Source organism: Vulpes vulpes, chromosome 12, assembly GCF_048418805.1.
Source record: "Vulpes vulpes isolate BD-2025 chromosome 12, VulVul3, whole genome shotgun sequence".
NCBI lineage: Eukaryota > Metazoa > Chordata > Mammalia > Carnivora > Canidae > Vulpes > Vulpes vulpes.
This window is the reverse complement of record NC_132791.1, coordinates 76,047,326-76,060,208: the sequence shown is the minus strand read 5'-3', so window position 1 is coordinate 76,060,208 and position 12,883 is coordinate 76,047,326. Positions and strand designations below refer to the sequence as shown.

The window sequence follows — 12,883 nt, the reverse complement described above, 5'->3', positions numbered from 1 at the left end:
TACAATCTCATTTACTGAAGGAAATGATAAGGCACATCAATAAACTAAAGTTAACAACATTATATACTTGTAAAATATATGTTACATTTAGTAATTAAGAAAATATCATTTTTTGATCCTTTTATTTTTTCCTCTTTAATTTTTAACATATAGTGTATTAACATATAGTGTATTATTAGTTTCAGGGGTAGAATTCAGTGGCTCATCAGTTGGATATAACACCCAGTGCTCATTACATTATGTGTCCTCCTTCATGCCCATCACCCACTTACTCCATCTCCACCCCCCCACACCCCCCCCTCCTCTCCAGCAACCCTCAGTTTGTTTTCTCTGATTAAGAGTCTCTTACAGTTTGTCTCCCTCTCTGATTTCATCTTGTTTTATTTTTCCCTCCCTTCCTCTATGATCCTCTGGTTTATTTCTTAAATTCCACATATAAGTGAAATCATATGCTAATTGGCTTTCTCTGATTGACTTATTTCGCTCAGCATAATACCCTCTAGTTCTATCCACATTGTTGCAAGAGACATTTTCAAACAAGCATTTTTGGATTTTAAAAAATCACATTAAGTCAGAAATTTCAAAAAATTAAAACAAATGGACAAAAATGGGAAGAAATGAAAAGAAAGTTGGTTGAATGTAGAAGAAATAGAGGAAAAAAAGAAAAATAACATCAGGATCACATCAGAATGAAGACTACATTACAAGGCACCCAAGAGAGAATAAATTTACAACATAAATGTTTGGTAATGGGAATTAAAGAAAGAGAAATCACCAAGAAAGTGAAAAGAAAAGAAAGGAAGAAGTAAAATGAGCCAAAGAAATTCCAATATATGAGTAATTAGAGTTCCTGAGAGAAAAGAAACAGTCAATAAAATGTAAATAATTAAGTCTATAATCCAAGAAGTTCCTATAAATAGAAACCTAGCATCAGACCTCTGAAGAGCAATATAAAAAATTAGATTAGCATTAAAAAAACTGACATAGAAGAGTGAAGCATTAGAATTCACAAAGAGTGAATTCTATATCTAGCCAGGCTGAGATCTTCAAGAATCAAGAATATAGACGCTTCTATAGAGAGTTTTAAGTATACACATACTGAACTCTTCTTGCAGAGTATACAGTAGGGTGGGTACATTCAATCAAGAAATAAAGGAATTCCACTGGGTGAACATTTAATATATTTAATTGTAGATCTATAACTAAAACAAATGCAAGGGCAAAGGTGGGAGAATAATAGTAAATGTTTCTATTCTGGCACAAGAGAAACAGTGCATGCAAAAATAGGAAAAGTAGGGAGAGGAAAGAGGAAACAAAATAAATATACAGACCACCACATAGACAATAAGCAAGAGTGAATGGCCAAGAACAATGACAAAACTGGGGAAAAAAAACAAGTTATAGAGTGTAAATAAATGGGGGAAACATGAGCATTAAGGTAACTTGCTAGAACAAAAATTCAAACTATTCTAGATGTCACAAGAAACTTTTTAAATGAGAAAAGAAATATCAAAAAAGAAATACAAGAAATATACATTATAATGATAAAATGGTAATGATAAACTATGACAGAACAAATGCATCAATTATATCATTATATATTAATGGGCTTATGTCATGTGATAAAATGTTTTCAAATTGGCTCGCAGAGCAGAGGGTAACAACATATTGTTAAGATGTACATCTAAAACGAAATTATTCAGCAAGAAGAAAATAAAGAAATGGGCTAGGGTATGCCAGGAGGAAACCATAAAAAAGCAGGGCCTGTGATCTTGACATCAGATAATTTTAAATTCAAGCCCCCCCTAAACTAAACATGACAAAGATCAGTTCTGAGTGTTAAAGTCTATGAATCTGATAGAACACTTTTAGTTATTTACTAAAGAATGTGCCAATTACATTTATAAAATAAAAATTATGGAAGATACATAATTAAAAACAATAATAGAGACTTTAACAGGCATCTTCAGCACAAGATAGGGGCAGTGAATCCAAATAAGAAAGGATATAGAAAACCAGAGCAGCATAATTAGGAAGGTAGATCTTATGGATGTCAATCAAAATGTATAACCTGGTATAGAGAATATATGTTCTTCTCAAGGGCATAGGGAACAATGACAAAAACTAGTAATGGAACAGGTCACAAAGGGAGCTCCTGGGGAGAGTAAGTTCCGTTTAGCAGAACAGTTTACACCAGGGCTCTGGACCTGACAGGAGTTTGCTGCTTCACAAGACTCAGCCTGGACCTTAAGGAGTGTTCTGCATGCAATCTCTGCTTTGAAACTGTGAGATAATAGAAATATGTATGGGTCTCTGCCCCCAGTTCCTGGAACAAGGCTCCCAAAGTCCTTGTAACTTCCTGGGTGACAGGAGTGTCTTTTGTTCTAAGGAGGTGACTCTGGATGGGCTCCTAGGTAGGAGAAAAGCAAAGCCATGAGCAGAAGAAGCCTGGAATTTTGTGTCCGACCCTCCATTCTCTTCAGAAAGGTAAGGGCTACAAATCGGAATACCAATTGTGCCCACCTGATCATGAAGCATTTATAAAATCCCAAAAGTATGAGGTTCAGAGGGCTTCCAGGCTGGTGGACATGAGGAGGTGTGGGGAGAGGGGTGCTCTAGGACAGGGTGTGGAAGATCCATGCTTTTCCCACAGACCTCATCCAGCCCATCCTTTACCTGTGGGTGGTCATCTGTATCCTATATCACATCCTTTAAGAAATTGGTAAGTGTGTTTCCTGGAGTTCTGTGAGCTGCTCTAGCAAATTAAGGCAACCACAGGAGGTGGCCATGGGAACCTCCAATTCTGGCCAAATCAGACAGAAGTTGTGGATGACCCACCTGGAGACCTTTGATTGGCATCTGAAGTGAGGTCAGAGTGTTGTGGAACTGAGCTCTTAGCCGGTGGGATCTGAACTATCTCCAGGGAGATAACGTCAGAATTGAGTTAAATTGCAAGACACCCACTTGGTGTCCCAAAGAATTCCTTGTTGTGAGAAAAATCTCTACACATTTGGTGACCAGAAATGTCAGAAGTGGAGTGTTTTGTGTGAAGACTAGAAGAGACGCACAGATGAAAGACTCACAGTAGGGAAGAACAGGACTTTCTTCACACAGAAGGTGGAAATGTGAATTTTTCCCTTTTAGAAATCAATAGGGAAGTTGGGAATTGCTGCTGGAAAATAAAAATAAATACCTTAGCTTCCCAGCATTGCCAGAATTTCTGATTCTCTTCAATGAGTTTCTATTTTTTTCAATCTGTAAGACAGATTAAAGATAGTAGGAGCTAGGTTTATCTTTGCTGGGGAAGGAAGCTACAAATATAGAATCAAATAAATCCTGGCTTGTTGGATTGTGGTTGGAGACATCAGTGCGAAATCACGGTTATATCTATTTACAGATAGCTGGATGTCAATATTGAAATACATAGATGTGCATATGTATGTATGTGCAGGTTTCCTATCTCCGTCCATGAGAGAGAGGGCCTGGGAACAATGAGCATATCAAGTACTTAGACTTGATTTCTAAAAACCATTCCCTGATAAGAGCATCCAGAGCTCCTTTGAAAAATAGCTGATCTCAAGATCAGGCCCCAAAATGACAATATAAACGTGGGGCTTTTTCTTATCCCCCAAATTAAGAACTTCCTAAAATATGATGGTATGTGTCAAAAAGACACAGGAGTTAGTTTGAAGGGTCCCCACTGGCCAGATTTGTGACAATCTGGGCAGCTCGGGTGGCTCAGCGGTTTAGCGTCGCCTTCAGCCCAGGGCGTGATCTTGGAGACCCAGGATCCAGTCAGGCTCCCTGCATGGAGCCTGCTTCTCCCTCTACCTGTGTCTCTGCCTCTCTCTCTCTCTCTCTCTCTGTCTCTCATGAATAGATAAATAAAATCTTAAAAAAAAAAAGATTTGTGACAATCTGAGCATAAATATGCATTATTAATGATTATAATTCTTTGAGCAGGAATCTGTGTGAGTTCATTTGAGAGAGATAAGATGAAAGATGATGATAGATAGATGATAGATAGATAGATAGATAGATAGATAGATAGATAGATAGATAATAGATAGATAGATAGATGATAGCTAGATAGATGGGAGAGAAGGGGAAGCTCTTCCTTACAATAGAATTTAAACAATCCATATAAAAAGAAAAATAGGCTTTTTACATCATGATTTGAAATGATCATAGGAAAATTGATTGATACTAGAATTATGAATGGATGTCCAAACTAGTAGGTACAACTTTGAGGAGAATGAAGCTATTTACATATTTATCAAAGACTCTCCACAAATTCCTTTTTAAAATACTGACATTTTTTATTATGGTAAAATGTACATAAGATAAAATTTATCTTTTTAACAATTTTTAAGTATTGTTGTGCAACCATCACCAGCATCCATCTCCAGAACTTTTTTATCCTCTCCGGACTTTTACGCACCCCAGGTACTAACTCCCCAAGCTCCTCCTCTCGGCCCCACAGTACCCATCTCTTTTACTTTCCCTCTCTATGATTTTGACTGCTCTAGGTATCTCATAAAAGTGGAATCATCCAATATTTGTCTTCTTGTGACTGGCTTATTTTATGCAGGTGTCAGAATGTCCTTCGTTTCTGAGGTTGGATAATATTCCACTATAACACATATCTATAACACATTTTGTTTATCTACTCATCCGTCAATGGATATTTTGTGGTTTTGGCTGTTGTGAATAAGCCTGCTAGAAAATGACTGTACAATATCTGTGTGAGTTGCCCTTTTCATTTCTTTTGGGTGTACACCCAGAAGTGGAATTGGTAGAGCATATGGCAATATTATGTTAAATTTTTTGAGGAATTGGGATATTCTTTTCCCTACGGGCTGCACCATTATACCCCTCCACTACTAATATCTGAGGGTTCCAGTTTGTCTTCATCCTCGCCAACACTTGTTCTTTTCTGTCTTTTTTTTTTTTTTAATAAGAGCCATCCTAAAGGGTCTAGATATTACTCTAAAAATATATATTGGATAGCCATATAGATTAATGGGACACAATGGAGACTTCAAAAATAGAGGGATAAATATAAAATGAAATGACTTTTGATAGGGTTGGCAATATAGCAAATAGGAAAAGAACAGATTTTTTAAAAAAATAGTGCTGGAAGATAAGGATAGCCATGTGGAAAAAAAATTAACTTTGACCTTTATCTCAGTATATGTAAAAGTTATAAATACATTATAGACCTAAACAAAAGTGCTAGTTTATATAATTCTGAGAAAAAAACATAGGAGAAGATCATCATGACCATGGAGAATGCCAAGACACTTTAGGATATCTTTGCATGAATTATAAAACACAAACATCTGATCAAATGTTCTCCATCAAAAGGAAATGAAAAGGCAAGTCAAGGCAGACTGTGAGAATATTAGATACATAACTAAGAAAGGATATGTATTCAGAATAAAGGACTCTTACAACTCAGTGCTAAATGACAAAACCCAAGAAAAACATGCACGAAAGACTTGAACACACTCTTCAAAAAAGAAGATATCTATCTATCTATCTATCTATCTATCTATCTATCTATCTATAGATATAGATGATATAGATATAGATATATATAGATATACTTATTGGCTGTATAAATGTATATAGTATATATATATACTATATACATGAAGAAATGTTCATTATTAGTTATGGTAAGAAATGCTCATTATTAGTTATGGTAAATGTAAGTTAACACCACAATGAGATACCTCAAATCTAGTAGACTGTCTAAAATTTAAAAGTCTGACAATATCAAATGGTGGAGAAATCTGGAGCAAATGGGACTCTCATGGAGTATTGTTTGGGATGTAAAATGGCATTACATTTTTGGAGAATATTTGGTAGTTTCCTATAAAGTCAAACATACATTGACCAAAAGAGCCAGCAATTCCATTCCTAGGTATTTTACCCCAGAAGAAATGAAAATGTATGTGATGGTTAACTTTTTGTGTCAATGGGGTTAGGCCACAGTACCCAGATATTTGGTCAGACATTAGTGTAGATTTTTCTATGGAAGATATTTTTTGGATGAGATTAACATTTAAACCAGTGGGTTTAGAGTAAAGCAGATTACCCTTCATAATGTGAGTGGGCCTCATCGATTCAGTGAAGTCCTTAAAAGAAAAAAGACGTTCCTCTCCTGAAGAAGAGGGAATTCTGCCTGCAGACTGTCTCTTGACTGGAACTGTTAACGTCAGTTCTTTTCTGGGTCTCCACTCTGCCAACCTACCCCGCAGATGTGGCTTTGCCAGTCTTCACAATGACCTGTGCCAATTCCTTAAAATCTCTTCCTTTCTTTTTCTGGAGAACCCTGCCTAATGCAACATATATCCACACAAAGATTTGTCCCATTAATCTTCACAGCAGTCCTCTTCTAAAAAGCTAGAAATGAAAACAGTGAAAATGTCCATTTGCATGCGATGGAAAGCAAATGGTGATATAACTGTACAATGGAGTACAATTGAGCAATCAAATGGAGTCAGCACTGATACATGAAACAATATAAATTAATCTCAGAAATACTGTGCTAACCAAAAGAAACCAGGAACACAAGAGTATGTAGTATATGATTTATAAGAAATTCCAGAAAAGGCAAAACCATCACGGCAGAAAGAAGCTCTGGAGTTGCCTCGGGCTGGGATGAAAGTATAACTCAGTGGAAGGGGTATGTATTGGTTTTCTATTGCAGTTCTAAATCACCACTAATTCAGTGGTTTAAGACAAATAAACTTACTATCCTACAGTTCTGGAGGTCTGTCTAAAATGGGTCAGCAGTACTACAGTCCTTCCCTAATCTCTAGAAGGAAATGTGTATCCTTGCTTTGTCCAATTTGTAGACACTGCTGCCTTCTCTGGCTAATAGCCCTGCATCTGTCCAACCTCTGCTTGTGTCACATCTCCTTCTGTGACCCTGACTCTTCTCACAGACCCTTGAGATTGCATTGGACCCAATCCCGATAATTCAGGATATTGCTTCATTTTCATATCTTTAATTTAACTGCACGTGCAAAGTCCCCTTTGCTGTGAAAAATAACATCCTTGTAGACTTCAGGGATTAGGATGTGGACATTGGGAAGAGGGCATTGTTCTTACTATCACAGAGCACAAAGGAACTTTTGGGGATCATGGAAGTGTGCTCTACTTTGTGGCCATTCTTATTTGCGTGTATAAATATGTCAAAACTCATCAAAATCTATGCTTAAAATGAGTGCATTTTACTGTATGTAAATCATCTCATAATAAAGCTGATTTTAAAGCAGAAGAATCAGAATCTTACACAAACCATTTTGGGTTCTGCTTTTTTTCACATAACAATATATCTTCAGGGATGCCTAGGGGCTCAGCGGTTGAGCATCTGCCTTCTGCTCAGGGCATGATCCCTGGGTCCAGAGATCAGATCCTTGGGTCCAGAGATTGAATCCCTGGGTGCAGAAATCAAATCCCGCCGGCTCCCTGCGAGGAGACTGCTTCTCCCTCTGCCTATGTCTCTGCCTCTCTCTCTGTATCTCTCATGAATAAATAAATAAATAATCTTTTAAAAAAAACAATATATCTTCAGCATCTAACAGATGCAGAATAACAGCTAATTATTGCATTCTGAAGAGTGGAGAGATTTAAACAAATGTTAAATAATGCACACTTTTCTTTCAGGGCTCTTTTAATGCTCTCAGTTTAGGCAGAACGTGCTTAGTTTGAACATTATGGAGGTCATCTGCCCCTCTGCTCTCAAGTTTTCCAAAGTCTCCTCATTGCATACATTCCCTCCATCAATGATGCAAAAGGTTAGAACATTTCAGATTCAACTTCTTCTGAATATGTCAACTTTTTGGAAAATGAGCTCTAATTTTTCCGAGTGTACAATATTGAAAGCACTATTTGAAAGCTCTCAAAATACTGATAAAATAGAGATTCCACCTTATATTGCTAAGTGATGAAGGTAAGTTGCAACACATAGGCTGACTTTTTTATGGGAAGAAAACAAGAATTTGCTGTACAAAGAGAATTGGAAAGAATCCATGAGCAAGTGTGCATAGAGGTTACCTATAGAGTTGGAAATCATTCTTGGATGGATGAGGCATAAGGACGGAGGAAAATTTTCACTGTACCTTTTAATATTTTTCTAACTTTGAAACACTCGAATGTATTTTTACCCCCAAATTAAACGTTTAGGGGTGAACAATGAGCCTTTTCTCAGAATGTTTATAGTGAAGCTGCCTTATTTTTCTACCGCACTGATATTAATTAGAACATGTTTCACACATGGCACTTGAAATACCTTGTTTCATGTTTCAGTGAACTAGTGGAGGTCCCAGATATGGAAATGTAGAAAGTGCAGGCGGCTTTAGAATTTCTTCCGACTTGGCAATAATCCAAATAGGTCAATTTTCTTTGCGAGAATCAGTTTCCCAATTGGAAAAAAAAAAAAAAAAAAAAACTTCCACAAAAGAATCTTTTCTTTTTCCTTTGCTCAGTCACTGCTGTCCTTTGTAGACGGGAATCAAAGAAGGATCTAAGGCAGGGCAAGTCAGAGAAGACTGTTCAAGCTGTCTAAATTCTCAAGGAGACATGTTTCCTGTATTGATGGAGGGAGGCCTCAGGTGAGTCTGACACCCTGAGGTCTGCTTGCATATAAAGGTAACGAAAACCCTACAGTCATGGCCCACACGGGCATCGAAGCCACGACCTTGGCATTATTAACACCATATTCTAACCAGTTGAGCTAACTGGCCACCAGGGGGACACCTTTTTACTCCCTGTAGAGAGTGTAATAGAAGCCAAAACCATTTCAGGCTTTTTTCCAACACAGAACAGGAAATTCTCCAACTCTTCTATCCCCTTCTTGCCTAAATGTACCTGCCCTATTTTGCTCAATTTCCTTTAAAAATATTCTCCATTTTAACTTTCATCTGTGACTTCTTAAAAACAAAACAAAACAAAACAAAACAAAACAAAACAAAACAAAACAAAACAAAGTGACATTAGGTCTACTGGCACTCCCAGGTATTTCTGTTCTGCAGCTGCATCCTCTGGGGTTGGTACAGGGGCACTGCGCAGAAATGGTAAAACACACTACCACATGGCCCGTACGGGTCTCGAACCCGCGACCTTAGCGTTATTAGCACCACGCTTTAACCAACTGAGCTAACCGGCCACCTACCGGCAGTTCTCTCCTCTGTTTAGAAGATGTAAACAAAGACTGAAGGCACCACAGTTTCTTCAAAGTAGGGTCAGGGGGGAAAGGGGTGTGATCAAAACAAAAAACACAAAAGATAAACAATTAAAAAATTAAAAAAAAAATCCCCACATTCTTTCTATTTTGCTCTCCCACACCGTGGATGACGGAAAAAAGGAGAGAAGTGTAACACTTGGTATGAACGAAGAACCCTCCTCTCTTGTGGATTTCTCAAATTGCAATTCTGACCCAAAAAAATTCTGATCAAAATCGCCAAGAGGGGTTTCCTTATTCTATTACCCATTTGTTATTGGCTTGTCTTTTTAAAATTGATTTCTAGGAATTTTTTGTCAAGTGTATGTCATGTGCATGTTTTCCTTCAGGCTTTTCCTTGTCTTTCCACTTCTTAATGTTTCTTAATAATATTTTTTTTAATGTGAAGTTTTCATTTTGATAATGTTAGCTTATCCTTTTTTATGTATCTTACACTATTCTTTTCTCCCTGAGAAATACTTGCCTGCTACAGGGTCATAAATAATTTTTCTATTTTTTTCTAGATATGCTATCGTTTTAGCTTTACATTTAGAACTACTATCCACTTGTATTAATTTTTGAGTATGGTATGAGATAGCAGTGAGGTTAAAATTTCCCTGCAAGCTCTGAAGCTCAGAGAATGCTTGGGAAGAGAAAGCAGTCTAGCACTCAAGCCAGATTCATTCAGATGTCAAGTTGTAAAGAAGTTTGCAAAAGAAATTGAGAGAAGGTCTATAATTTATCTGGTTGCTCCAGATCATTTGTTTAAAAGACTTTTCTTCCTCCCTGATTAGCATTGTCATCTTTGTAGAAAATTGATTAATCTTGTGTGTGTCTACTTCTGGACTCTGTCAGGTCTCATTGATCTATTTGTCTACATGTAATGCCAAAACCACATTGTCTTAATTATTGGAGCTTCATAGGAAATCTTTCTTTTTTTATGATTTTATTATTATTTGAGAGAAAGAGAGCATGAGAGGAGGGAGGAACAGAGGCAGAAGGAGAAGCAGGGTCCTCACTGAGCAGGGAGTCCAACGCGGAACTCAGATCCCAAGACCCCAGGATCATAACCTGAGCTAACAGTAGACACTTACCACTTGAGCCACCTAGATGCCCTGGAAATCTTTTGATCAGGTACTACTGGTCCTCCACTTTTGCTCTTCTTTAGAATCAATGTTAGAGATTTATGTAATGTTGAGAGTATGGTCAGTGAGGGTGCATAGAAAAGGCATTTTCACAATGCTCCTGGAGTTCTCACTTTGGGATAAGGTTATGCCTGCATCCGCACCAGCGCAGAAACCTCCAAAGCAGAGCACCCAGGAAAGAAGCCCTACTTGGTCACGTTTAAGGGTGGAATTTGTGTGAGACAAACCAGGGGTCTCCAGAACACACTGCTTCACCATTTCTTAACACTGTTTATCCTCATTATAATTCAAATGCTTCCTAAGATATAGAGCACCGCTGGTAAACTGAAAGTAAGGTAGGTGAACCACACGTTTGCCAATCCTCATAGTCCTGAGAAGTGTTTTTTCGAGCTTTGATCCAATTTTGCAATCTTTGAGCTTCTTGATAAGAGTTCATGTGAAAATTGAGGAAGTTGTGAAACATGGAACTCAGATGGATGTGTTTGCTGGGATGGCATGGTTCCCTCTCTCAGGGACTCAGCACTCTGGTACAGAGGGCTTGGACAAAAATTAAAATAAGGTCATTTCACATAGAGCTCATGGCTGGGAAGCACATAAAACAGATGATGTGATAGGTAGTAACTGGGACATGGAAGCAATCAATAAAGGCCTCTCAGAGGAGGTGACATTGGAGTTGAGTCTGAATGTTAAGAAGAAAGTAGTCATTTAAAGGTCATTAAAGGAATGACCTTTGGGCAGAGGGAACAGCTACTGGAAGTAGGAATTGGCTTTGGGGGATGCCTGGGCATCTGCCTTTGGCTCAAGTCATGGTCCCAGAGGAGTCCCTGGATCCAGTCCTGTCTGACTCTCTGCTCAGTAGGGAGTCTGCTTCTCCCTCTGCCCCTCCCTTGCTCCTTCTCTCTCTCTCTTTTTCTCTCTCTCTCTCTCAAATAAATAAATACATTCTTTAAAAAAAAAAAAAAGGAATTGGCTTTGGATTTTAAGTAACCAAAGGGGCCATGCAGTTGGCATGTAATAGAGAGAGTAGTAGGAAATGAGTTCAGAGAAGAGTTCAAAAGCCAAAGTATGCAGGGCCTGGTAGCCCTGGGAAGGAATTCAGACTTTACTCTGGTTGTAGTAGGAAGCTATTTGAGGGTTTGAAGCAGAGGAGTGTCATCACCTGACTTACCTTTTGAAAGAATCCCTGTGGTTGCCAGGTAGGGAGTGGAGATTAGGAGCCAAGGATGGACAAGGAGGAGAGGAAGAGGGAGCACCTCAGAATTTTCCATCCTTTTGTAACATAGACTGATGCAGACAGAGAGTAATGCTATTTATAGAGCAATCCTGGGTGAAAAAATGGGGCTGCCTGTTTACAGGCAGCTGGCCTGGAGGCTCAGGCCACCCCAGAGGTACGATATATTCCATGATGTACACCTGATAGCTCAGCCTGCCACCTCTGACACATGGCAAGGGCAGCTCTGAGCTCTGGGAACGCTGGAGAATAGAGCCTAGCACCAAACCCAGTGTCAAGTTGCAAAGAAGTTGCAAAGGAGCTGGAGGGACGTTGTATCCGGCAAAGTGGAAGGGAAACCAAAAGTGTGTGAAGAGTCAAGGTTAGACTTCATTCTTTCATTTCCCAACAGGCACTGAGCACCCACAATGGGTCGGACCATGGTGCATATGTGGAACATACAAGAGGGAGGCATGGAGGCTAAACAGAGCCCAGCTTGAGGGGCTATGTTTCAAGATCAGGAAACAGAATAGGCCGCACCTGCTGAGCAGGGCTGGGTTAGCTCTAGGCTAGAGCAAAGACTTAGTCTTCAGAGTTTGGAGTCAAGATAGGTGAGGGACTTCCTCACAGGACAGTGGACTTGTGGCTTCTCTTACCATGCCCCTCCCCCCACACACACCTAATCCTGACTTGTTTTTACTTCTGTACTTTCTGGCTCCCCAGAGGCCCAACTCCCCAAAGGTGCCGCCTCCCTGACTGGCTACCTCCTGTTCTGCGGGCCACAGCTCCACTGAGGCACCACTGAAGCAAGCTGAGCAGGTACCTGGGGATTAGGCCCACCCTCCCAGAACTGAGATGGGATGGCAGGGGGGTGTCCCTATCAGGAGATTTAACCAGAGCCCTACACCCCCAGTGTTGGAAGCTGGAAGTACCAGGAGGTGTCTGGTAGTGGGAAGCAATGGTGAGGGAAGGGTTAGGAAGGAAAATTGAAAGAGAGAGAGAGAGAGAACAAAGATTAAATGGCAGAATGAGAAATGGAAAGAGTAAAGAGTATCAGACACACACAGAGACGGCCTCAGGGAGACAGAGCCTGAGAAGCAGCACAGGAGAGACAGGGCAAATCTGAAGAGAGGGAAACAGAGGCAGAGATAGAGGGTGAGAGAGAAAGTGACTAAGGTGACACAGAGAGCAAGGTCGGGGGACACAGGCAGCGGTGACTGCCAGCGGCAGGACATACTAGAGAAGAGGCAGAGAGAGACCCATTGGAGAGACTGTGACACAGAAAGAAGACAG

General features: G+C 39.4%; 1 non-coding gene across 1 annotated transcript; it reads right to left on the bottom strand.

The window, feature by feature from the left end:
• Positions 1 to 9,107: 9,107 nt before the first annotated feature.
• On the bottom strand, positions 9,108 to 9,181 carry TRNAI-AAU (transfer RNA isoleucine (anticodon AAU)). Its single transcript has one exon. It is a non-coding gene; the product is annotated as a tRNA-Ile (tRNA).
• Positions 9,182 to 12,883: the final 3,702 nt, after the last annotated feature.